We start from the raw sequence: 27,026 nt of genomic DNA on the forward strand, positions 1-27,026 counted from the left end.
AATTTGTAACCAAAAGATTTCTAATAGTTCAAATAATTAAGCCTCAGATTAGGTTGTTTTCTTCTCACAGAAGTGAAAACTAAGTCCAGGTAACCAATGTCCCAACTGCCAGGATGAAATGGATGCCAGGGTCTTGAAGATACCTGTAGGTATCATGGCACAGAGGACCCTCCAGGTCCATCAGAACACACACCCTGCCTCAACCTTAGAACAGATGCCAGGTGCTCTCTAGGAGGGGGCAGCTCCCAGACAAGGCTCTGGCCTTTAAGAGGGCAGGCACCATGGTGTGGGACTTGCAGGTGCCCTGAGGAGGGCCTGGTTGTACCTTCTATGCCACAGTAGCGTGAAGGCCACAGAAAATGCAGGGGTGGCCCAGAAAAGCCCCTTGGAGGGACCCCAGCCAGTTTCTGGAAGACAACTGCCAGGGCAAGGGTGATGGCTAGTGATAGCCCCCCTGTGGACCCAGACCCCCTTGGCCACACCTGGGCAGCATCAGGCTGCCTCTTTCCAATACAAGCACAGCCCAAATCCCTGATGGACAGAACTGCAGTGGCTCAGGTGGTCCGTAATCCTCTGTTAGTCACCACTTATCTCTTCTGCAAACTGTCTTCTGTACCTCTTGCCCTCTATTCCAGGAATGAGCTGGTGTCCTTCTGAGAACTAATGGTGTATCACAGTGGCTTCCACCACCACTAAGTGTCACTGGCTGGGACCCGAAACCTTGTATTTATTGGAAGAGGCTTAGGAACATGTAATTTCATACATATAGCATTCACCAATACTTTTTCTTGAACTCTGGGAGAACTGTTTTACATTAAATTATTTAATCCGTCTAGTGTGTCTTTTACATCAGGGCTCATGTCCCAGTCCTTTTTTATGTTCTTTTTCTTTTCTTTTTTTTTTTTTTTTTTGAGACAGGGTCTCACTAAGTTGATGAGATTCCCCTTGAACTTTGGATCCTTCCTCCTCCAGGGAAAGGATGCAACCATACATCTCTCTCTCTGTCTCTCTCTCTCTGTCTCTCTCTCTCTCTCTCACACACACACACACACACACACACCTCACTTCCTCACACACAGGCTCTGCACCCTGATACACATGCATAAATCAATATTCACCTCACACACAACACATATACCAGACACTACACACCTACACACTCCAGACCTGTGCACAATACACAGCCCACACACGTGCATATATGGACCAAAGCACTCCACTGTTTCATGCCTTGCTCTGGACCACAGAGCACCCCTTCAAGGAACCTCACAAACCAGCCCTAGCCCAGGCACAGAAAGTTTCAATCCCCTCTGTGCCCAGGAAGAAGCCTGAGAGCAGGTGTCACACTCTGGGTGTCCATGAGCTGGAGCTGAGTCAGGGAGCACCTCTGATGCTCCTGAACACTCCCAGAACCCTCCCTGGGCTCCAGCGAGGTCCCTGACCAAACAATAATGTGTCTAATGCCTTCCATGGGGCATCACCTCTGAGGAAGAGCATCTGCCAGCCAGCGAGCACCCATACATGGGCTGGCAGCATAGTAGAGGAGCACCCAGCCCCGCACCTCAACATGGAGACCCAGAGGAGAGTGGGACCCACACTTGGCCCAGCCACAGCTCCTGAGACACATTAATATCTGGTTGAGGATTGGGAAAGGAAGGTGAAAATCTGAGGACTGGAGCCAGTAGACTCCTTTGGGGACGGACCACACACCAGAGGCAGCCAGGCCACTGCCCATGTGGTGGCACTTTCGGGGCCAGCTAGACTGCTGTGCAGTAAAGTTGCCAGGAAAAAGTTGGAGGAGCAGGGGATATATGGCGGCGGTAAGGGTGACTCAGAGCTGGCCTAGCTCAGCCATCAGGGAAACACAGAGCAGGGGCAGGAACAGGGGGTGTAAGGGTCCGGCGAACGTCGGAGGAAGAGACCACCAAGGGACCGCGACTCATGCAACAGCAAAAGGGGTTTATTGAGATTCCAGCATGCTGGGGCTCCGTGCTCACTCAAGAAAGGAAAGCAGACCAGAGCCCAGAGCAGGGGTTGTGCAATGCTTAAGTACACTTTTTGGAGAGGGTGGGACTTTACATACATCACAGTCTCCTTTAACAAATCACCATACACCACGGGAAAGTCAAACAACAACTCCTAAACATGATTAGTTCATTCATTGGCAGGAACAGGTCCAGCGGGGGTGATAGGTCAGTTCTAAAGCGGGGTACACATTCAAACTGACTGGTCCAGGCCCTGCGATGCCTATGTGCAAGGCCACACAGGGCCCTTAAGTTATTAAACAACCAGGCGGTCAGGGGAAATATTTACTGGGAGGTTCCAAGCATTGTCTTAACAGCTACAGGAATTTCAGGTTTTGCATGTAGCATAGGAACTTAACAATACCTGGTCCTTTACATTTTAACTCAGGCCTTGCAGCTTAGAAACTTTACAATGCCCGGTCTTTTACACTTTAACTTCAATTTCTTTTACCCTTACAGGGGAGGCGGTGCAACTCACTTACTCTTTGTATGGTCCAGGACCTGTTGTCAAAACTGGGCCCAGTTGCATTTTCTCATCAATCACTGCAACCTGGGGCAAGCATAGGTCCCCATCTTCCTTTAGTGCTTTCCCACCCTCCATTTCTTTCTCCAGGGCTGGGGCCACCAAGGAGTTACAGTTCTCACAATCTACACAGATAAAGAACATGTCAGATCAGGAAAAAAGCAGGGAAACCAGAAGGCCACACAGGGAAAACCCCTGCAGAGGTCAGCCCTGTCATCCCTGAAGGCCCTGGTGTGGTCTCTGCTATCTGCCAGGCAGGATGTGGCCAGGGACTCAGGTCCAGTAGCAAAGAGACAGCAAATCAGACAGACAGAGGCTGGGATGCCAAGTGCATGTGCCTGTAATCCCAGCGACTGGGAAGGCTGAGGGAAGAGGATTGTAAGTATGAGCCCAGCCTCAGCAACTTAGTGAGGACCTGTCTCATAGTAAAAATAACAGGGACCGTGGATTTGGCTCAGTAATAGAGCACCTCTGGGTTCAATCACTAGTACCAAGGAAGAAGAAAAATAAAGGGGTGGTATAGGAGAAGAGGAAAGGAAAAGAAAAGAAAGGGGCAGGCAGGGCCAATGTCCACAGAACCTCAAACTCTGCAGCTCTAAAACAGAATCTGCACTTTCCTTCCTACAAGAAAAGTCCTCCTCCTTCCTCAGGGGCAGGAAGCTCCAGTCCAGGCATCTCCCAGCAGAGGCCTGCCTCCCTTAGCCTAGCACTACCCCATCCATTCATCCTCTGGTCTAACAAGAACCACGCCTGACCAAGTATGTCACCGACATAGTATGTACATAGCCACTCAAGACTGCATACCTGAGCCTGAACTTCACCCTTCAAAGAATGTCTATTGTTAAACCTGGGTCTTGATGACATGGTACCATTTCAAGCCTGGTTTTCTGCCTGGAACCTTCTTTGAGCTGACTGCCCAAGGCCCAGGCCTGTTGGGCTCTAGGTATTCCCCCACCCAACCCCTGCTCTCTTCCTTCTCCCAGCTCTTTTACCATTGCATCTCCTCCCTGCACATTCTGGAAGGCAGGGACTATATAGACCTGGGGCCCAGAGTGCTGGAGGAAGAAGACCCTCAGGCACACACACTAAAGGAGGCCCATGCACAGGACTCAAACCCTATACCAAATCCTCGTGCAGGACTCAGGCCCTATGCCACACACAACACATTGTCAAAAAGTTGGAAGGTCTTCTGTCACACCCCCCACTCCCAGACCACTTCCCTTTGCACAGTTGACATTTAACAATAAATCCAGGATTCTGATGGGCCTCCCTCCAGCTTCACTAGCTAGACAGGCAGCTCTAGGGAACCCAATTCCTGGCTCCAATACTCCTATAGGAGTTGGACACACCCACCCCTCCTTGAGGGTCCACAATGGTAGGCTGGATGTTGGACCCTGGCCTACTGTTTTGCTTCTAGCCTGAGGACAAAGCTGCCAAGTGCAAAAGGGTGGGGTTGCCAGGACCAGAGAAAGGAGCAAGAGCCCTAGGCACACCCAAACCCTCCAGCCAGGGCCTGGCTTCCTGTGTTCTGCAACACAAACAGCCCCAAGGACTATAAATCTCTACAGGCAGTCCAACAAAAACAAATACAAGTGGCTATCTCATTTCCCAAAAGATGGCTGGCTTCCCTGCTGATGGATATCATAAATGAACCCACAGGTGCCACTTCTGCCCATCCTACTGGACTATGAACAAGTTGAAATACTCCCAGTACTGGGGAGGAAAAAGGTGGGTGAGAAGGGTACATTGCAGCCAGAGCAGCTGGAGAGGCCAGGATCTGTCAGAGATCACTCTGACAAGCATGCCAGTCCTGAGGTGCAGGAGCAAGTTCTCAAGACAGATTGGCACTGGGGCAGGAATCTGACTAGGTAAGCAGCCCAGCAGTGCAGGTAGATGGGAGTGTTCAGACCAGGCTGCCCACAGCATCAGGTCCTGCCAGAGCAGAGTACCCCAGCTGCTGAGCATACCAGTTTCCTTAGAAATGTGAGGAAGAGCTGGGAGTGGTGGCATATGCCTGTAATCCTTGCAACATAGGAGGCCGAAGCATGAGGATCACAGGTTCAAAGCCAGCCTCAGCAACTTAGTGAGGCCCTGTCTCAAAATAAAATTTTAAAAGGGCTGGGGAAATGGTTCTGTGGTTAAATGACCCTGGGAAATCCCCAGGACAAGAAAAGAAACATGTAGAAGCTCACTGATGCTAGACAAGTGCTCTGCCCCACATGTCCCTGGAACACTCCACTTCAAGAGGTCAAATGCCAAATGTAGATTATGATAATTCTGTTACAATTCAAAAGCAAAAACACCAGGGCACAGCACAGCAGGCTTCACCAGCCTTTTGTGTGGCAGGCACTGGGGGCAGAGGGAAGCAAAACTCAGACACCAGATACCACTGCCCAGGCCTCTTCCCCATCTGGTGGATATTTGCTCTTGTCCTGGGTTGGGCCTCCACTGGAGCCTCCTAGGAGGCCTCATGTCTGGGGACCTCATTATCTGGTCTTCACCCATTGTTAGACAGGGCCCCACCCACCCACACCAGGGACTGGACTGCACCCCACCCAGCCTGGGCCCCAGAGGCAAGGCTGCTCCTCCCCCAGTAGGCACTCCACCATCCTGGTTCCAAGCAGCATAATGCTCACCTCCTGAGAACACTGATGCTTTAGAAAAGATAGTACTAAGTGAAGTTAGCCAATCCCCAAAAAACAAATGCTGAATATTTTCTCTGATATAAGGAGGCTGATTCATAGTGGGGAAAGGAGGGGGAGCATGGGAGTAATTGATGAATTCTAGATAGGGAAGAGGGGTGAAAGGGAAGGGAAGGGGTCAGGGGATTAGCAAGGATGGTGGAATGTGATGGACATTATTATCCAAACAAAGTACATGTATGAAGACACAAATTGGTGTCAACATACTTTATATACAACCAGAGATATGAAAAATTGCGCTGTATATTTGTAATAAGAATTGTAATGCATTCCGCTGTAAATTATTATTATTTTTAAAATTTATTTTATTATTTTTTTTTTAAAATACACGACAACAGTGGGATACACTACAATTCTTTTTTTTATTGGTTGTTCAAAACATTACAAAGCTCTTGACATATCATATTTCATACATTAGATTCAAGTGGGTTATGAACTCCCATTTTTACCCCAAATACAGATTGCAGAATCACATCGGTTACACATCCACATTTTTACATAATGCCACACTACAATTCTTATTACCCATTCAGAGCACAATTTTTTGTATCTCTAAATATCAAGTATGTTCACGCCAACTTATGCCTTTATACACGTACTTTTTTTTTTTTGCATTATGATTCTTTTTTTTAATATTTATTTTTTTAGTTGCAGTTGGACACAATACCTTTATTCCATTCATTTGTTTTCATGTGGTGCTGAGGATCGAACCCAGGGCCCTGCGCATGCTAGGCGAGTGCTCTACCGCTGAGCCACAATCCCAGCCCTGCATTCCAATTCTTTTTTAAAATTATTATTTATTTTTTAGTTTTAGGTTGGCACAATATCTTTATTTTATTTTTATGTGGTGCTGAGGATCAAACCCAGTGCCCCGCGCATGCCAGGTGAATGCACTACCACTTGAGCCACATCTCCAGCCCCTACAATTCTTAATGCACATATATATACCACAATTTTTCATAACTCTGTTTGTAATAAAGTATGTTGACATCCAATTCAAGTTTTCATATATGTACTTTGTATAATGATGTCCTTCACATTCCACCATCCTTGCTAATCCCCTGCCCCCTTCCTTTACCTCCCACCCCTCTTCACTATCTAGAATTAATCTAATCCTCCCGTGCTCTCCATCCCTACCCCACTATGAGTCACCCTCCTTATATCAGAGAAAACATTCGGCATTTGTTTTCTGGGGATTGGCTAACTTCACTTAACATTATTTACCCAAATGCTACCCATTTACCTGCAAATGCCATGATTTTTTTTCTTTTTTAATGCTGAGTAATATTCCATTGTGTATATATGCCACATTTTTTTTTATCCATTCATGCACTGAAGGACATCTAGGTTGACTCCACAGCTTAGCTATTGTGAATTGTGCTACTATGAATATTGATGTGGCTGTGTCCCTGTAGCATGCTGTTTTTAAGTCCTTTGGGTATAGTCTGAGAAGTGGAATAGCTGGGTAAAATGGTGGTTCCATTCCCAGATTTTCAAGGAATCTCCATACTGCTTTCCAAATTGGCTGCACCAATTTGCAGTCCCACCAGCAGTGTATGAGTGTACCTTTTCCTCCACATCCTCGCCTACACTTATTGTTGTTTGTCTTCATAATAGCTGCTATTCTGCTGGAGTGAGATGATATCTTAGAGTAGTATTGATTTGAATTTCTGATTGCTACAGATGATGAGCATTTTTTCATATATTTGTTGATTGTATATCCTCTTCTGAGAAGTGTCTGTTCAGGTCCTTGGCCCATTTGTTGATTGGGTTATTCGTTTTTTCGGTGTTTAGCTTTTAGAGTTCTTTATATACCCTAGAGATTAGTGCTCTATCTGATGTGTGAGGGGTAAAATTTTTTTCCTAGGATGTAGGCTCTCTGTTCACCTCACAATTGTTTCTTTTGCTGAGAAGAAACTTTTAAATTTGATTCCATCCCATTTATTGATTCTTGGTTTTAATTCTTGTGCTATAGGAGTCTTATTAAGGAAGTTGGAGCCTAATCCCACATGATGAAGATTAGGGCTTACTTTTGCTTCTATTAGACGCAGAGTCTCTAGTCTAATTCCTAGGTCCTTGATCCATTTTGAGTTAAGTTTTGTGTATGGTGAGAGATAGGGGTTTAATTTCATTTTGTTGCATATGGATTTCCAGTTTTCCCAGCACCATTTGTTGAAGAGGCTATCTTTTCTCCAATATGTTTTTTGCACTTTTGTCTAATATAAGATAATTGTAATTCTGTGGGTTAGTCTCTGTGTCCTCTATTCTGTACCATTGGTCTACCAGTCTGTTTTTGGTGCCAATACCATGCTATTTTTGTTACCATTGCTCTATAGTATAGTTTAAGGTCTGGTATAGCGATGCCACCTGCCTCACTCTTCCTGCTAAGGATTGCTTTAGCTATTCTGGGTCTCCTATTTTTCCAGATGAATTTCTTAATTGCCTTTTCTATTTCTATGAGAAATGCCATTGGGATTTTGATCGGAATTGCATTAAATCTGTATTGTGCTTTTGGTAGTATGGTCATTTTAATAATATTAATTAATTCTGCCTATCCAAGAGCAAGGTAGATCTTTCCATCTTCTAAGGTATTCTTTGATTTCCTTCTTTAGGGTTCTGTAGTTTTCATGGTATAGATCTTTCACCTCTTTCATTAAGTTGATTTGCAAGTATCTTATTTTTTTTTGAGGATATTGTGAATGGTGTAGTTTTCCTCATTTCCTTCTCAGAGGCTTTGTCACTGATATACAGAAATGCCTTTGATTTATGGGTGTTGATTTTTATATCCTGCTACTTTGCTGAATTCATTTACTAGTTCTAGAAATTTTCTGGTGGAGTTTTTTGGGTCTTCTAGGTATAGAATCATATCATCAGCAAAGAGTGCTAATTTAAGTTCTTCTTTTCCTATACTTTGATTTCTTTTATCTGTCTAATTGCTCTGGCCAGAGTTTCAAGAACTATGTTGAATAGAAGTGGTGAAAGAGGGCATCTCTGTCTTGTTCCAGTTTTTAGAGGGGATGTCTTCAATTTTTCTCCGTTTAGAATGATATTGGCCTGAGGCTTAGTGTAGATATCCTTTATGATATTGAGATATGTTCCTGTTATCCCTAGTTTTTCTAGTGTTTTGAAAATAAAGTGGTGCCGTATTTTGTCAAATGCTTTTTCTGCATCTATCGAGATGATCATATGATTCTTATCTTTAAGTCTATTGATGTGATGAATTACATTTATTAATTTCCATATGTTGAACTGACCTTGCATCCCTGGGATGAATCCCACTTGATCATGGTGCACAATCTTTTTGATGTGTTTTTGTATTCAAGTTACCAGAATTTTATTGAGAATTTTTGCATCTATATTCATTAGAGATATTGGTCTGAAGTTTTCTTTCTTTGATGTGTCTTTGCCTGGTTTTGGGATCAGGGTGATATTGGCCTCATAGAATGAGCTTGTAATTATTGCTTCTTTTTCTATTTCCTGCAATAAATTGAATAGTATTCTGACTGGTGATCATTAAAAAGAAGAAAGTAGTCTGGGTAATGAATAGAGTGCCAAAAATGACTTCTATATCCAGCAGTATTAGTCTTCAAGAAATAAAGACCTTGGATAAGAATAAATTCAGGGAATTAATGACCATTAGACTAGTATCACTTAAGATACTTGTTATGGTTTGGATCCAGAGTGTCCCCAAAAGGCTCATACTCTGGCAGCTTGGTCTCCAATGCAATAGTATAGAGGCATGGGGCTTTTAGAAAATGATGGAATCTTGAGGGATCTGACTCCTAAATGGATTAATCCATTGCTGACTTCATAATATGAATGGATAATTAGGAGGTAGTGGAAAACTGTAGGAAGTCAGATCTAGTTGAAGAGAGTGGGTCCTTGGGGGCAGGACCTTGGGAATTATATCTTGTCACCAGCCTCTTCCTGTCCCTCTTTCTGATTCATAGCTTCCAGAAGATGAGCAACTTTCCTCTGCCAAGTCCATCTGACATGATGTTTGGCCTCACCTTAGGCACAAAGAAATGGAGCTGGCCAACCTCAGAATGAAACCTCTGAAGCCATGAGGTAAAAATAAATCTTTCTTTCTTTAAGAGTTTTCCTCAGATATTGTGTCAACAGTGATGAAATGCTAAAATAATACAAAAGGGAATGCTTGAATACTTCCAGAATAAGAAGGAAGATCAAATCATCACCAAATGTGAAAAAATAAATCCTACTAGAGAAGCAGTCATGAAGCTACTCAGAAGCAAATGAGAAATAGTGAAGAATCACACAATATCAATATAGTAAAACATCAAGATGAATAAGACAGGAAGAAAAAAAAACATGGAATATTCAAAACCACCAGAAGGAAAAAGAGCAAAATGACAGGAACAAGTATATACCTTTTGATAATCACGCTGAATGTAAATGATTTTAATTTTCCATATAAAAGATGCAGATTGGTTAAATGAATTAAAAATCAAGACCTAACAATATGCTGCCTACAAGAAACTTACTTCATATGCAAAAACATACACACACCAATAGTGAAAGGATGGAAAATGATGCTCTGAGAAAAGGGACTCCAAAAGCAAAAATGAGTAGCTACATTTATAATTGATAAAATAGACTTTAAAACAAAATCAGAAGATACAAGAAAGTCACTATATATTGATCAAGGGAATAATTCATTACAAGGATATAATTATTATAAATGTATAAGCAATAAGTCTTGGAGCACCCAACTTTTAAAAACAAACATGAGTAGAGATAAAGGGAAAGATAGAATAAATATTTTTTTTGGATTTTTAAAATTTATAGTCTATATATGAATATAATCATATGTACTAATCATGTGCACTATGTACTAATCCCTTGAACAATTTGGAAAGATAGGTCACAATAAATTCAGACCAAAAAAAAAATCTACAAAGAAACATCAGATTTACATTATACTATAGATCTGTGAGGACGAGTGCATGAAGTACTGTATACATGGCATACATTAAGGACGCCTGAGCCGCAAACCACTCCCCTCATGCTAGGCGTGTGAGCCGTAAACTGCTTACTCTTGTAGGCACAGTCCTGGGCATGAGGCCATGTGTTGTAGTCCCAGTGCTTATTCCACGACCAGCTCCTCAATTGGTTGCTGCAAGAACAGTTGGTCAGAAATTGTATTGGTGGCTGCCTGTAATCTGCTTAGCTACTGCCTGAATATATACATATTAACTATGCAATAAAATCAGACCTGCTTCCTGCATGGTCTCTGGAGGTCGTGATTAGTGACTCACTCTCTTCTCTACCCTGTTTTGTGGACCTCCTCGCTAGATGAGAGACAGCCCATGCATAGATCAAATGGATTTAACAAACATCTACAAAATATTCCACCCAACAGTTACAAAATACACATTTTCTTCAGCACAGTAAATGTTTCCCAAAATAGACCAAATGTTAGGCCATGGAGCAACTCCTACCAGATTTTTTATATATATATTTCAGTTGTTGATGGACCTTTATTTTATTTAATGATATGCGGTACTGAGAACTGAACCCAGGGCCTCATACATGCTAGATGAGTGCTCCACCACTGATCCATAACCCCAGCACTTCCTACCAGATTTTTGTAAATGAAATAATTTCTTGTATTTTATCTGATCACAATGAAAATAAACTAGAAATAACTGCAGAAAACACACAAACACATGCAGATTGAGAAACCTATTAAGTGAACAGTAGGTTATAGAAGATATCTTAAAACTCCTTGAATGAAATTAAATGGAACCACAACATATCAGAACAGGGAAAGGAGTGCTAATAGACAAGTTTATAGCAATGATGCCTACATAAAAATAATAATAAAAATAGAACTCAAATCGATAGTATCATGAGGGCTGGGGCTGAGGCTCAGTGGTAGAGCACTTGCCTCGCATGTGTGAGGCATTAGGTTCAATCCTCAGCACCACATAAAAACAAATAAAATAAAGTCCACCAACAACTAAAAAAATTTTTTTAAAAAGTCAGTTGTTTTTGTATAAACCAATAAGAAATTCTCTGAGAAAGTAATCACGAAAGTTATTTTATTATAGCAATGAATAAAGAGGAGGGGAAGAAGATAGGGAAAAGGGAAGAATAGGAGAAGAAAGTTAAAGAAAAGAAGAGGAAGAAATACCTAGGAATAAACCTGAGAATGTGAAAGACTTCTACAGTGCAAATTATAAAGTATTAAAGAAAGATAATGAAGAACACATTAAAAGTTGGAAATACCTACTATGTTCATGAATCAGGAGAACTAGTATTATTAAAATGGCCTTACTATCCAAAGCAATCTACAATGCAGTGCCCAACAAAATACCAATGAGACTCTTCACAGAAATAGAAAAAAAATTCTAAAATACATATGTCAGCAAAAAAAGATCCAGAATAGCTAAAACAATTTTAAGAAGAGCAATGCTAGAAACATCATTATACCTGAGAGACATAGGAACAAAAACAGTATAGTAAGTGGCATAAAAAGAGGCAAATATATCAGTGGAACAGAACAGAAAACTCAGAAGTAAATACACACTCGAACTGATTATCAACAAAGGTGCCAAAATATTGGAGAAAGAACAGCCTTCTTCAACAAATGGTGCTGGGAAAACTGGAATACTCCCATGTAGAAGATCAAAACTACATCATTATCTCTTACCCTGTACAAAAATAAACTCAGGATTAAAGATCTTAATGTAAGACAGGATCCTTTGAAACTGCTAGAGAAAACATATGGGAAATGCTTCAAGACTGTAGCAAAAGTAATGATTTCCAAGATAGGACTCCAACAGCACAGGGAATCAGAATGAGAACGAACTAGCAGGATTGCATCAAATTAAAAAACTTCTGCACAGCTAAGAATATAATCAGCAGAGTGAAGAGAAAACAAAGAGAATAGGAGTCAATCTTTGCCAGCTATACATCTGACAGAGGATGAATACAGGGAAAACTTAACAACCAAAAATCAAGTAATATGATATAAATGGACAAATGACCTAATAGACACTTCTCAAAAGAAGACTATTCTCAAACTATTCTATTCAAGATTGTTCTCAAATGCAAATTGCCAATAATTATATATGAAATGCTCAATCTCTTAAGGCATTAAAAATTTTCAAATTAAATCCACAAGGAAATTACATCTTAACAAGTTGGGTAAGATGGTTATTCCAGTTAGAATAGGTATTATAAAAAAAAAAAAAAACACTTATGAGGATGTAAACAAAATTATATACAATGTTGTTAAGAATGTAAATTAGTACAACATCTATAGAAAACAGTATGGATGTCCTCAGAAAATTAAAATAGAACTACCATATGACCCAGCTATATGACTGCTTGGTATTTATTCAAAAGAAATGAAATCAGCAGATAAAAAAGACACCTGAATGACCATGTTTCTTGTGACACTATTCACAATCGGTAAGATATGAACTCAGCCAAGGCGCCTGTCAACAGATGCATGAATAAAGCAAATATAGTATGCATAAATGATGGAGTATGATTCAGTCAAAGAAAAATGAATCCTGTCATTTGCAGGAAAACAGAACTGGATCTTGTTAAAGGAAATAATTAAGACACATTAAGGCAAGTATTTCATGTGTTTTCTCATATGTGGAAACTAAAAACCAAAAAAAGATATCCAGAAAAAAGGATTATTAGGGACCAGGAAGCAGGTAGCAGGGAGAGAGGAACTTGAATAAGGGTAGAGAGAAGGACAATGCATTATACATGTATATATGGAAATTACACAATGAGACCTGTTAATTTATACAATTAATATGTGATAAATAAATAAATAAATGCATACATACATATGAAAAAGGAGAGATTAAGACAAAGGCACGCAAGAAGGAAGACCACATGAGAACATAGGGAGAAGATGGCATATACAATAATCCAGGGAGATAATTCTCAGAAGAAAACATCCTAATGACATCTGGATTTCAGCCTTACAACCTCCAGAACTGTGAGTCAGTAATTTTTATTTTTCAAGTGACTCTGTCATGGCACTTTGTTATGGCAGCCCAAGCTGAGTACTATATACCCCTTTCTGCAGAGAGAAAGAGAAGGTGGACTCTGCCTTCCCCAATGGCAATCTTGGCCCCATGTCCCTTCACATGGTTCTGTCACTCTGTCCAGCAGCACCTGACACCATTCTCATCATTTCATTGCTTTTTTTTAAAATCACATAACAGCTCTAACAGTTTGAAAACTGAATGCCAGAATGAGTACAGATGGGCCAGTTCCAGAGTGAATTAAGATGAAGATGGGGTGGAAAACTTAAGGGATGCCAAAAAGTAGTAGTCAAGATAATTAATGTACAACTTTCAAAAATCCAAATTAACATGAAAACTGTATGATGAACTCCAAAATGTCAAAAAGCTAAATAAGAGCAGGATCCACTAGATGATATTAAAAACTTAACCACTAAAATAGCACAAATTGCAGCCAGTAAGAATGAACTCCCTGTCCATAGGGTTGGAGTTGACCCAGAGGACTACAACTGCCAGGAGAACAGGGAGGTATAGATACTGTCAGAGGAGATGCAGGGACAGGCTGGCAGCAGGGGGCCATTCAGGATTCTTCACCAGTCACTATGTAAGTATTTCAATATTGTAATAATCCACACAGCCACCCTGGTTTGAGCCATGGAACACCAGCCTATGAGTACAGGTGGAATCAGTCACTGCAGAGCATTCTGATGTGGGTGATGTTTATGTCTGAATAAACATCTGGCCCCAGTACAGATAAGGCATCCTTGAGGTTAAGCCCACATAATATTTGCCTTTACTTTTTTTTTTTTTTTTTTACAGTAGGGCTTAGTGTCTCACCTTCCAGGGTGCTGATGTTCTAACTGAACTAAAGAAAACATCTTTATATCCCTGTATTTAGAACATTCTACAAAAGTGTAGAATGCCCTTGAAGAACTATTTTATGAATGGAAATGGTCTTTCATAGGCCATTTTCATAACTTGCTGAAAGGCAAGTGCTTTCTCAGGGATTGTTTGTTGTTCTTGCAAGGTTCATAGGAAAAGAAAGAGAACTGTATTCAAATTTTAAGTCAGAATCCCCTGACCTTGGAATACATGGCAGAGATGGACTGATGAAGAATCTTTGAGGAAAGGACTGCTCTCAGAGGTGTGGGCAAGTATGAGGAGACCATTGATGGACAAACACCACCTAAAAGTAGGCTGCACATCTAGGTGTGACAGGGAGAGGCAGGCTCCTGGACCTTGGCTTGAGGCTGTCATGGAAGAACAAATACCACCTCAGAAATGGTCTCAGAACTCAGCCCCTACCAGGGCTGTCTCCAAATAAGACCACAGAGGTCAGGCAATGAGCACCCTGGACTCTTTCCCTTCCAGCCCACCTCTCCCCACAAGTATCTCCCATTGGGTGAAGGCAAACCACTGCCAGAGTCCAGGGAGCTAGGCTGATGCAGAATGGGATGGTCGTAGGACACTACTGAGGGGTGTCATGCAGAAAAGAGCCAAATAGTGCAGAGTTGTGAATGTCATATGTATGTACCTGCTTCCCATTTAACCAATATCACAACAGGAGATATTAATAAACAAGATGCTGAATGACTCTCAGTGATGATTTGTCTTTCTTTTTAGTGTAAAACTTTACTATTTTTTTCTCTATTTAAAGTGCATTTCTATGTTTAGAGTGTTGCCAAGCTCAAATGGTTAAAAGGATTTGTGAGATGTAAAAGATTAAAAGCATTAAAACAAACTCCCAGGACTGAGTAGCAGTATCTAACATGGAAACATTGAAAGCTTATGAAAATGCAAAGTTAAAAAAAGATGAAATGTGTACATTATAGAGACAAAGAATTTAAGAACAGAAATGGGAAATTACTTCTTAGTCAAGTCATTGACAGAAAATTAAAAGAAAAAAAAGGAAGAAATACAGGAAAGAAAAAGATTCTTGCTGACAAAGTCAGCAAGATCAATTAGAACAAGTAGTTACGTAGTCATTAGAACAACCAGCAAGAAGAGGTTTTATAATATTTGACAACATTTAAAGATAGAGCAATATGTGACTTGTTGTGGGTTGAACTGTGTCTTCCCAAAAGATTGTGACATCTTAACCCAGTACCAACATATATGAACTCATAGAGAAACAGGATTTTGGAGACATTCAAGTTAATATGAGTACATTGGGTAGAATCCAATCCAATATGATTGTGTCCCTATAAAAAGGGGAAATTTGAGAAAATTTCTGTGACATATACCCCCCGTTTGAGGCACTTTGCTATGGCCACCCAAGAAAACTAGTATACTCATTGAAAAAGAGCCATAGCTAATAGGCAAAGTAACACTCATTTGCCACTTAAGCTTCTATGTTCTGAAACACCTTTTCTGCCATTATATTCTGATGGAAGGAGTAAGGCTTCTCTCCAGGACAAAGGTGTTTAATTAATAATCAAGTTACTGATGAAAGCTTTGTCTTCAACTGTCACTTACACAAGGAAGGACTCTGTGTTAAGAAAAAGCCCAGGCAGGACTAAATTTTGATAAAATTAATCTTCTAAATAGAGATTATGATTTGGAGGAAGAGAGTGCACTCTTTGATTCACTGCATATTGCACCACTAGTCATCATTGGCAGATGTCATTTCATATTCTGGGTGATCGCTGGCACAGTCCAGTGGCCAGAGAATTCTGTCCAGGTGAAGTTGGATGCCAGGGAAAGACTCCAGGAAGTTGGCAAAATCACTTAACTTGCTCTCTAAGATTCAGCCATCACAAATGAAGAAATACATGGGGGCTTAGCACATCCTCACTGACTTACTAGTAGACAAGAGCTAATGATAGGGGCTGGGAATTAGAAACCTGCATAAAGTATAACTTGATAGTTTCAAAAGATTGTTTTTTCAAGAACATGCCATGGGCCATCTGGATTACCAAGTTTATATTCTTTTTATTATTATAACTATTTTATCATTTATAAGCATACAAATACTTTAGTTCTGGTAAAATACTTGCTAGTTAAGACTTTATATTCAAATTCTGAAAGGCTTCATATACAGTGGTTTGACAGTAGGAAAACAGATAATCTGATATCATGTAGTCTGCTGACTTATAGTAATATAAAAATGCAAGTTATGTCATTAAAAAGCATAGCAGAGAAAGTAGAACAATAATATAAGGCCATCATACTATAATGCCACCATTTTGATAGTGTGCAGAATGAATAAAGCTGAGACTGTTTTGAAAAAGCCATTCAGTGAGATGGTCTTTGTTAGAAAGCCCTTGTACATGGAAACATTCCATTGTAAAAAATGCCTTAAGATTATCAGTCATATAACTTTGGTCATGATAATTAAAACTACACTCCCTTTCAGCTGGACGCAGTGGTGCACACCTATAATCCCAGTGGCTTGGGAGGCTGAGACAGGAGGATCTCCAGTTCAAAGCCAGCCTCAGCAAAGGCGAGGTGCTAAGCAACTCAGTGAGACCCTGTCTCTAAATAAAATACAAAATAGGGCTGTGGCTGTGGCTCAGTGGTTGAGTGTCCCTGAGTTCAATCCCCAGTACCAAACAAAACAAAATTACATTTACTTTAATTCTCTTTACCTCTTAGACTATGCACAGTATCCAGAATATGAACAAAATTAAAAGCCATCATGAGGCTAGAAAAACAAACAGCAATAATGAAATAATGAACATAATAAGATATTTAAGAGAATGATAATCAGAAAATAATCAGCCTCCTGTATCTTCAAAGGACCAAGGAAATTGAATAGAATGTAGAGATTTCTTTAGGACATGAGAAACTGATTGTCACATTGGTAAAACCTATTTTACTACATCAATACCTTTGGAGATTCTGATTTTGATATCTAAGAGAAATGAACTGAAATCTGAATTTTCCTTGCAGCCATCTATTTGTTTGGATTTTTTTGGGACTGGAACAGATAATTGCCTAATCTTCTTTCTCAGTTGATGCTTATGTTCTATCCCCAAACACTTCCTTCAAAGTGCAGTTCTATTGACAAACATGACCCAGACTAATTCACCTGGTTCTAGTGACCTCAATTATATCTCCATTCACTTGTCACAAGTATTTCTAAATTTCGGTCAATTATGAGATTGTGTGTCTTTTTTAGTCACATTTTATTTGATTGTAATGATATTTGTCCTTTTTTGGAGAGTATGAAACAGATTGTGTTTTCACAGGTGTGATGCATAAAGTGATAATAAATCCGTGTTATTGTCATATTCTATCTTTTTTAGAAGAGGGAGCTATAACGAGACCTACTCCCCTAATCTTATTTAATTTTTTGAAAAATTATTAATATGAGCAAACATATGCTTCTCTAGACCTCTAAGAGGCTCTTTCTAGCTCATTCAACACAACAGACATACTCTTCAGCCACTATGTGCCACACCTACACTGAGTGCTGCATTGTCCCCTAAGTAAGGACACAACATCAGAAACTGAAATAACATTTAAACTCATCTAAAAAAAGTTCATTAAGATTATTGCTTTCTTGGGGAATGAAAACTACAATTACCTAAGCAATTCTGAGCTAAGGACATCTCCTCAACTGATTAGAGTAAGACCAAATCATTGACTATACTTTTGATATTTGTGTCTTATTTCTTTCCAGATATATCAGGTTTATTTGAGTATCTAACCAATTTTACTCGTGTAAATTTTAAGATGAAAAACCCATGTATGTATAAGAAATAGGCAAACAAAGCTGATTTTAGGGGTAAACAGAAAGTATCATGGAAGTCTATAGGAGGCCTGGTTTACCACTTGTCTGCACCCTGCAGACTTCTTAAGCCCCTTTATGTAACTTTATTAACTATAGACTCTTTGCTTTATTAGAGAAGTTTATCACAAAATGCTGAATGTCAAATGTGTTTGGATATACTTGTGTCACTTTATTTTGTATTCTGTTTCTTAATGCTTCCTTCTGCATTCTTTGTTTTCTGTTTGCCATCTGGCTGGATTTCATAGTGTAAGCATTAATATAACAAGGTAGTATAATTCTTTAAAAGGACATTTCTTGCAATACATTCCAGGCATTAAATTAAAAATTCCATTTGTTGCAATAATGAATTTGTAGAGAACTTCCTATGATTTTGCTTGAATTTCCTGATTATTAAGTAATCCAAAGCATTACTTTGGGATGATTAAACATCTTTGTTATATGCTGATTGAGCACTTACGAGAAAGTTCACATACCCAATAAGTGTGGGAAGAGCCAGCAGTCAACCTTGACATAAATGTTTAGAAAGTAATGGCTGTCATAAACTAGCCCGAGATGGAAAGATAAAGCAAAGGATCTTGGAGATGGAACTTAGAGAAGTTTTCTTCTGGAATAAAAGTTGGCTTCATGCACTGTTACTTTTTAATGAAAGGAAACAAAGGAAGTTCTCTACAAATTGACTCTGGTTCAGAGGAGCTTTGTGGAATATATAATTAATTGTTTATAATTATATAACTAATTAGAATATGCCAGAAAGCCAACTTGGTTATTCAAATGCAAATTCATGTTTAGGCTAAATGTTAAAACATAATTTCATGTTTAGCCTAAATGTTAATATTCATTTGTAATATTGCCTTACAATTATAAATTTACTTATACTTCAGGATCGTCCCCAAAATCATCACCTGAAAGGGGATAGAGATTTCACTTTAAAATCTAATAATCCATTTTCTCATGCCAGTGGCTTCTGTTAATACCTATGAAGAGAATGATAGTTACAGAACCAGTCCCAGCTTTGAATTATTGATAATTTGTCAGCCTCATTATGAATCCTCAAGCACACCACAAACATACCAGGTGTAAAACCAAACAAATGATCCCACACCTGATCCTTTGTGTGTAAGGTATTATTATCTCACCAGTTGTCTAAGGCAGACCCAGTAGAATTCCTGACATCTTTGTCTCCCAATAGCCAGTTATTCCAGTCCTCTTCTAAGGCTGCTTCCAATCCAGCCATGTAAGTATTTTTCCTCTGTCATCATCCAAATCCAAGTGACCTGTTCTTGACCTCAGCAGGAGATACGAGCATCTACCTTTGATGCCACCCACTCTCCACATGCAGCCAGGGTAGCTTTCTTAAAAACATGTATCAAATTTGTTGATGTATTGCTTAGTGCTGCTGCAGGAACCAGGGAGATCACAGCAAATATTGCCAGACTGTCCTTGCCAACTCCTATCATGTGGCCAGGGTACACCTGGCAGAAATCCATTGAAATCAGAGGGGGATTGAGGTCAGAGATTTGGAGTGGAGAGAAACTTGCTTTCCCTTTCAGTCTGATGGCTTGCACAATCAGCTGAGGAGGATTTGGAAGCTGAACAGGTGGACATAATTGCATTTGAGGACTGAGCCTTGAAAGGCCATAGTTGATGGTGGAGTGCACAAGACTTGTCACAACCTCTCCACCCAGGAGATTCTATAAGTAGAATTGTCAGAAGTCACCTGAGATACAGACCCTAGAGCATCTGCCAGTCCCTAGGGGTGTGTTCTCCTAATTTCAGTGTAGTAGACTCCACCCAACAAAGTTCAACACAGAGTTTGACCTCAGCCGCCAGAGTTTCCCATTTAGAATTCGATATCAGCCCCAATCTGGGGATGCATCAGTCTAGTCTGTCCTAACCAAACTTCAGCAGACAGTACTTACCATTCAATCCTACCTTGTGAGGCTGAGTAGTCAAGAGCTATTTAAATAAGCTTTGAATCTAGGCCACTCCAGCAGCAGTCTGTCTAGCAATACGAGAGTAAGGGTTGCATCATCTGCCCAGCCTTTGCTCTCTCTAAGGGGACATTTCTTTCGCTTTCCTTTCCCATTTTCTTCCTTCTTAATGAAATGTATTTTTGCCATCTTTTAAAACTAGTTAGTTTATATAATTCTTGCTTATCACACAGCCACAGCAGAGAGAAATAACAGAAAGTCCTCAACAAAAGTCACTCCTATACACTCTTAGAATATACAGAATTGTCAAATGTAGAAGAGCAATCATGGAGGGTATGTCTATACCCTGATATATGCAACATAATTTCCGGATCCACTAGAAAGATCCTGTGAAATCTACAGAGAAAGGGGAATTCTCAAGCTCTGACAAACTACACAACTTTGAATGTTTGCTTTGATCACTAATAATCACAAAAAATTAGCAGAGTAATTATGTGACAAAAACCACTGAGAAATATATTCAACAATCCACAACAATCTGATATCCTAGAACATCTTGCTAAGAGAAAGCTGGGCTTAAAAATATCCTCAAATAAAAGTGGAAGAAAATCCCAGACTATCAGATATGCAAATCTCAAAATAAGAATACAAGTGATAGCAAAAAACAATTTAGGGGCTGTGGTTGTGGCTCAGTGGTAAAACCCTTGCCTAGCATGGGTGAGACCCTGGGTTTGAGCCTCAGTGCCACATAAAAATAAATGAATTAATTAAAGATATTATATCCAACTACAACTTAAATATTAAAAACAAACAAATAACAATGTAATAAGACACCTTTTTAAGGTCTGTAATACACCAACTGACTCCAAAAATATCAAAGAGGATGAAATACTGGATAAAAAAATTAAAAATGTATTAATTAATGGATCTGGGGGGTGGGATTGTGGCTCAGCAGTAGAGTACTTGCCTTGCATGTATGAGGCACTGGTTTCCATTCTCAATGAATGAATAAAATAAAGGCCCATCAACATCTAATATACTTTTTAAAAAAATTAATGGATTCTAAGATGATGCAAAAAAATTGAATGAATTAAGGACATCAGTACAGGAGGATATAAAAAATTTAATGACGAGATAGAGATATTGAAAAAGAACTAAAGAAATCTTGGATATGACAGACAAAATTAATCAAATAAAAAACTGAACTGAATGTGTTTCTAATATATTAGATTAAGTAGAAGACAGAATTTCAGAGCTTGAAGATCATGCGGACATCCTTGAACATTCAGACAGAATTTTAAAAATAATAAGAAACTACAATCATAATTTACAAGAACTCTGAAACAATATTAAGAGATCAAACTTAATGCTCAGACATTATAGAAGGATCAGAGATACAAGATCATGACAGTGATATAACAGCAGAAAAATGCCTGAAGCTTTGGGAATGAGATGAACCTCCTGACACCAGAAGCATTTAGAACCTCAAATACACCAGACCAGAAAAGAACTTCTTCTTCTTCACACCCTATTATAATTACAATGTCAAAATTTTAGTTCAAAGAAAGGATTTTAACAGCTACTAGAATTTCAAAAGCCAAGTCACATTTACAGAAAAACCAACAGTCAATTTCTCAACAGAAACCCTAATGTCCAGGAGGACTTGGAATAATGTATTTCAAATTCTGAAAGAAAATAACAGCCAACCAAGATCACTGTCTCCAATAAACCACCAGAATTGTAGTATCAGAGATGAAGAAGAAATAAACACCTACTAAGATGAGCATAAATGAAAAAAAATCATTACTACTATGTGTGCATTGCAGAAGATACTTAGAAGAATTCTACACATAGAAGATTAAAAACAAATGAGAGATCTTGGATAAGAATAAATTACATTAGAAGTGTGGATGAACATGTAACAATTAGGATAGAAGCAAATATTAAATGTAAATCAAAATGTCAAGAAATAACACATTCCTCCTATAATAACACTGAATATAAATGGTCTCATTTCTACAAAAAGTAGACATAGAGAATACAAATGGTCTCATTTCTACAAATCATAGACATAGATCATGAGACTGGACTAAAAAAACAAGTCCCAATTACTGTTGCCTGCAAGAAACACATTTACGGTCAAGGATATTCACAGGCTAAAAGAAAAAGAATGAAAAATGACATTTCATGTAAATGACACCTGAAAACAAGAAGGAATATCTATTCATATCCAACAGTGCACATTTCAAGCAAAAAAATAGAGGAGAAAAAGAAGGTCACCACATACTAGTAAAGGAAAAAAATCATGCCATGGTCCTGGGCTCCTCAGAGAGATGAGAGGGTATCAGTGCTCTGCGGGACCTGGAAACCACCATTGAAGCCACCATGCTGGCCTGCCCAAGATGTGCACACCTAATAACATAAAACACTATGCAACATAAAGGTTCATATAGGCCCCAATATAATAATACCAGGTGATTCCAATGTATCTCTCTCACTAATAGATAGGTCATCCAGACACAAAGTTAACAAAGATACTACAGAATTATATCATAGTGTAAACCAAATGGATTTAAAAGATATTACAGAATATTTCATCTAACAACTGCTGAATACACTCTCTTTTCAGTTTTCACCAAAATAGATCATATTTTAGGCAATAAAGCAAGTGTTAGCAGATATGAAAATATTGAAATATTTCCATGTATCTGATTCCAATGATAATAGAATGACATTAAAAATTAACAGGAAGTAGAAAACCACAGAAACTATACAAAGACATGGAGATTGAACAATACACATTTTAATGATGATTTGGTCAACAAAGGATTCTGAGAAGAAACTAAAAAATTCTGACTCAAACAAGAATAGAAATATAACATACTGGGAGCCCAAGAAGCCACTGCAGCAGCCTCCAGGAGACATTGACATCTGGCATCCCTAGAGGCCAGGGGATACGCCAGCAGTGGCATTCAGGGCCTTGTGGCTGTCATGTGTTCCAGTGCTCACCCCCTCTCCTCAGATATGCTGTGTCCACCATGGAAGGGCATTGCTGCCACCAGGGTCTCCAGGTGCCATGGTCCTGGGCTCTCCAGAGAGATGAAGTGGTAGCAGTGCCCTGCAGCACCTGGCAATCAATGCTGAAGTCACCGTGCCAGCCAACTTGAGGCCACCATCCACCGCTCAAGATGTGCACAATGTTGGGCTGACACTGCTGGTGTTCCTGGCCACACTGGTGATAGTCCTTACCATATCAAGGCCATATATGACAAACACAATGTCAACACTGCACTGAATAGGAAAAACCTGAAAGGATTTCTTCTAAAATCAGGAACAAGACAAGGATGTCCACTCTCACCACTCCTATTCAATATAGTTCATGAAACTTTAGCCCCAGCAATTAGGCAAGAAAGGGAAATAAAAGTGGTTCAGATAGAAAAGAAGAAAGTCAAATTACCCCTGTCTGCAATGATATTATCCTAAACTTAGAAGATCTGAAAAGCTCCACCAGGAAACTTCTAAAGCTGATAAACAAACTCAGAAAAGTAACAGGATACAAAATCAACATATAGAAATCAATCATTTTTCTATTCAGTAGTGATGGATCTGCTGAAAAAGAAATCAGGGAAAATTTTTCATTAATGATAGCTTCCAAGAACATAAAATAGTTAGCAACAAATTTAACCAAAAAAGGTTAAAAACTTCTATAAGGAAAATTTACCAAAAAAATAAAAAATAAAAAAAAAATCCAGCTGAAGAAGACACCAAAAGATAGAAAAACCTCCCATGTTCATGGTTAGGGAGATTTAATGTTGTTAAAATGGCCATATTACCAAAATCAATCTGCAGATCCAATGCAAGTGCAATAGAAATACCAATGATATTCTTTTCAAAGCCAGAAAAAAAATCCTTATATTTATCCAGAAGAACAAAAGACCTGGATAGTCATAGAAAATCTGAGCAAAAAGATTAAAGCTGGAGGTATCACAATGCCTGACTTTTAATTATACTACATAGTCATAGTAATCACTTTGGTACTGGCATAGAGACACACAGACCAATGGAACAGAATAGAAGACACAGAAACAAACCCACACAACTACAGAAATCTGGTTGACAAATGTGCCAAAAAAGTTACACTGGAGACAAGACAGCCTCCTTAACAAGTGATGCTGGGAAAACTGGATATTCATAAGATTGAAAATACATACCTATCTCTCTCTCTGTACACAAGTCAACTCAATTGGACCAAAGACTAGAAAGTGCAACTGATAGAAGAGTAAAAAGGAAAAGCTACAACATACAGGTATAGGCAATGATTCCCTTAACAGGATTTCTACAACTCAGTAAATAAGAGCAATAATTTAGATGGCATCAAACGAAAACATGTCTTTACAGCAAAGGAAACAATTCATTGCAAAAGGACAGAATCTACAGAAAGGGAGAAAATCTTTGCCAGTTATTCTTCTGGCAAAAGATTAATATCTCTAATATACAAAGAACTAAAAAAACTCAATATCAAAACACCCATTTTAATAAGTGGGCAAAAAAAGATAAACGGACATTTCTCAAAAAAGTAAAAAATGTCAAAAATTATATTTAAAAATGTGTTTTGTGTATTTGTAAAAAATTAAAAATATATATTTATGAAATACATTTAAAAAATATAGTTGCCTTGAGACAACCATAGTCATCGGGGAAATGGAAATTAAAACTACACTGAGATTTCATTTCACTCCATTTGGAAAGACAGCCATCAAAAATAAAAATAACAATAAATGCTAGCAGAATGGGAGGAGGAAAGAACTCTCATACACAGTTTGTAGGAATGTAAATTAGTATAGCCACTATGGGAATCATTATGGAGATTCCCCCCCAAGATTAGGAAGGAAATCATCATATCATCCAGCTATACCATTTACTCCTCAGTATTTATCCAAAAGAATTAAGGTCAGCATATTATAGTGATCCAGGCCTGATCATGCTTGTAGCAGCATTACTCACTATTGTGAACTGTGAATTATTGTATGAATTACCAAGTTAGTAACCAGCCTAGGTGTCAGTCAGTAGATGACTGATATAGATAAAGAAAATATGATATATAGACATAATGAAGTTTTATTCAGCCATAAAGAATTATAAAATTATGTCATTTGCAGGAAAATGGATGGAATGGGAGAGCACTGTGTTAGACAAAAGTAAAGTAGACTCAGAAAGTCAAGAATCATGTTTTCTCTCAAATGTGGAATTTAGTAAGAAAAAAAAGAGAACTCATGAAAATAGAAAGGAGAACAATAAGGAAAAGGAAGGAAATGAGGGGAGGAGAAGGAAGGAGGGAAAAGGGGGTACTGAGGATTTAAATTTATGAAATCATAATGTGCATATACAAACATACCACAATGAAACCACTATTCTGTGTAATTTTTATGTACTAATAAATAAAACCAACACTTAACAAACTGGCAGTTATCTAATGCAAAACAGAGGAAAACTCCTAGACACGCAGGATCCTGGACATACCTGTACAGTTGCTTTCTGTAATCTTGAAACAATCACTTCCAAGCCTGTGGCTGGCATTCGTCTGCCTGAGTGTAGGGCATGATGTGAGATCTTGGAGATCCCCAAAATGATGTTAGTGCTCTTTTTCTGTAGAGACTTGAGTTTCAGCTTTGAAGATTCAGTGAGCTGCTGGATGGCAACTTTAGTGATCTGATTGATGCTGTTCAACACCAGCAGGTCTGTATCTGAAGAAGAAAACATCTTGCTGACAGGCGCACCATGACACAAGATAGCCTCAATGGAGATGTCCTTCTTGATGACCTTCACCTGATGGACATCTTCAGCAGAGACTCAGAGCTCAGCTGGGACAGGCTCCCCATATTATAGTGAGGCTTGGTCTTCATGGCAGTGACATTAGTGACCACAGTCCCACACGGAATCATAGTGTGGTCCTTTTCTATCTTGGCAGCAGCAACAGGGGGAGGGGTTTGACAGGATTTGAAGTCACTGGGTTCTATGTAAGGAAACTCTTCAGCAACTGATCCCAGCCCCAAGCTGATGAGGGTGGGCCAGTAAAAAGTTCTGCAGCCTGGAAGACTGCTTCTTGAATAGGTCCAGAGGGATAGTGGTCATGGCCAGCAGACCTCTGAGGACCACCAGTCCTCTGCAATCTGCAGGTGTAACTCCCTGTACTTGGTGTTCAGCTCAAAAGTGAATTCTTCCTTCCAATGAGGTGAGTAGAGTCTTGGCTAGGGTGCTGGTAAACCTCTGGATAGGATCATTCAGCTGGGCAATGCACACAGGGTTAATAGTACCTGAAGCACCAGGATCATTTTGCAGTGAGGCCCTGATATTCTTCACCAGTGGTTTTAGTTCATGAGCCCTTGGAGGTTTAGGAGGACAGGATTCCTGAATAGTACATGAAATGTGCTATGGATTCTGAGCTTCTTTTACATGTATCGGCTTGGTGCTCGGAACCACTGACAGAGAGGCAGAACTCACCAGGTTCTTCAAAATATCCTTGAGGGTTTCAATTATTGCATTTGTCTCACCTACCTGGCCTTCTCCTGGTGCTTTAGGCTGGATCTGGATGGTCACTTCTGGTACATGGATGCAGGACCACCTAATCTGATGTCTTCTTTCTTTTAGTTCATGCATAGCTCCAGGAAGAGCTGCATGTCATACATCTGATGTCTGAGCCCACTGCTGAGGATGCTGCACTGACCAGGAACTGATGGTTCTTGCCTACCATGTGACAGGTCACCACCTTCTCCTGGGCTGACTGTACCATGCTGGAGACTTCTCCAACTACCAGTTCCTGGAGTTGTGGCCACTGATCCTGCTGAAAGGAGAGCTGCAGGGGGTCCCTTCTCCTTTTGACCTCATGTTTCAAGGTGACCATCCAGGCTGCCTACCACTTTTTTCTTCAGCTGTTCAGAATCAGGATCTAAGAAAGCAGCACATCTGACTCCAGGCACTGCTCCTCTTTGGGCTCTGCCCACTGTTGTGGCAGCAGGTCACACCCTGGCCAGCACCCACTGCATCAGGTAGAGGCCCCCCATGACCAGGGCCATAATGAAGAGTAATATCAACATGAACC

At 39.6% G+C, this 27,026-nt stretch overlaps 1 pseudogene; it reads right to left on the reverse strand.

The window, feature by feature from the left end:
• Nucleotides 1-26,584, reverse strand: part of LOC124077231 (C2 domain-containing protein 2-like) — a 39,660-nt pseudogene extending 13,076 nt beyond the window's left edge.
• Nucleotides 26,585-27,026: the final 442 nt, after the last annotated feature.

This window comes from Marmota monax, unplaced genomic scaffold (genome assembly GCF_021218885.2).
Source record: "Marmota monax isolate L192 unplaced genomic scaffold, Marmota_monax_Labrador192_F-V1.1 WCK01_AAM20220418_F8-fsc00293, whole genome shotgun sequence".
NCBI lineage: Eukaryota > Metazoa > Chordata > Mammalia > Rodentia > Sciuridae > Marmota > Marmota monax.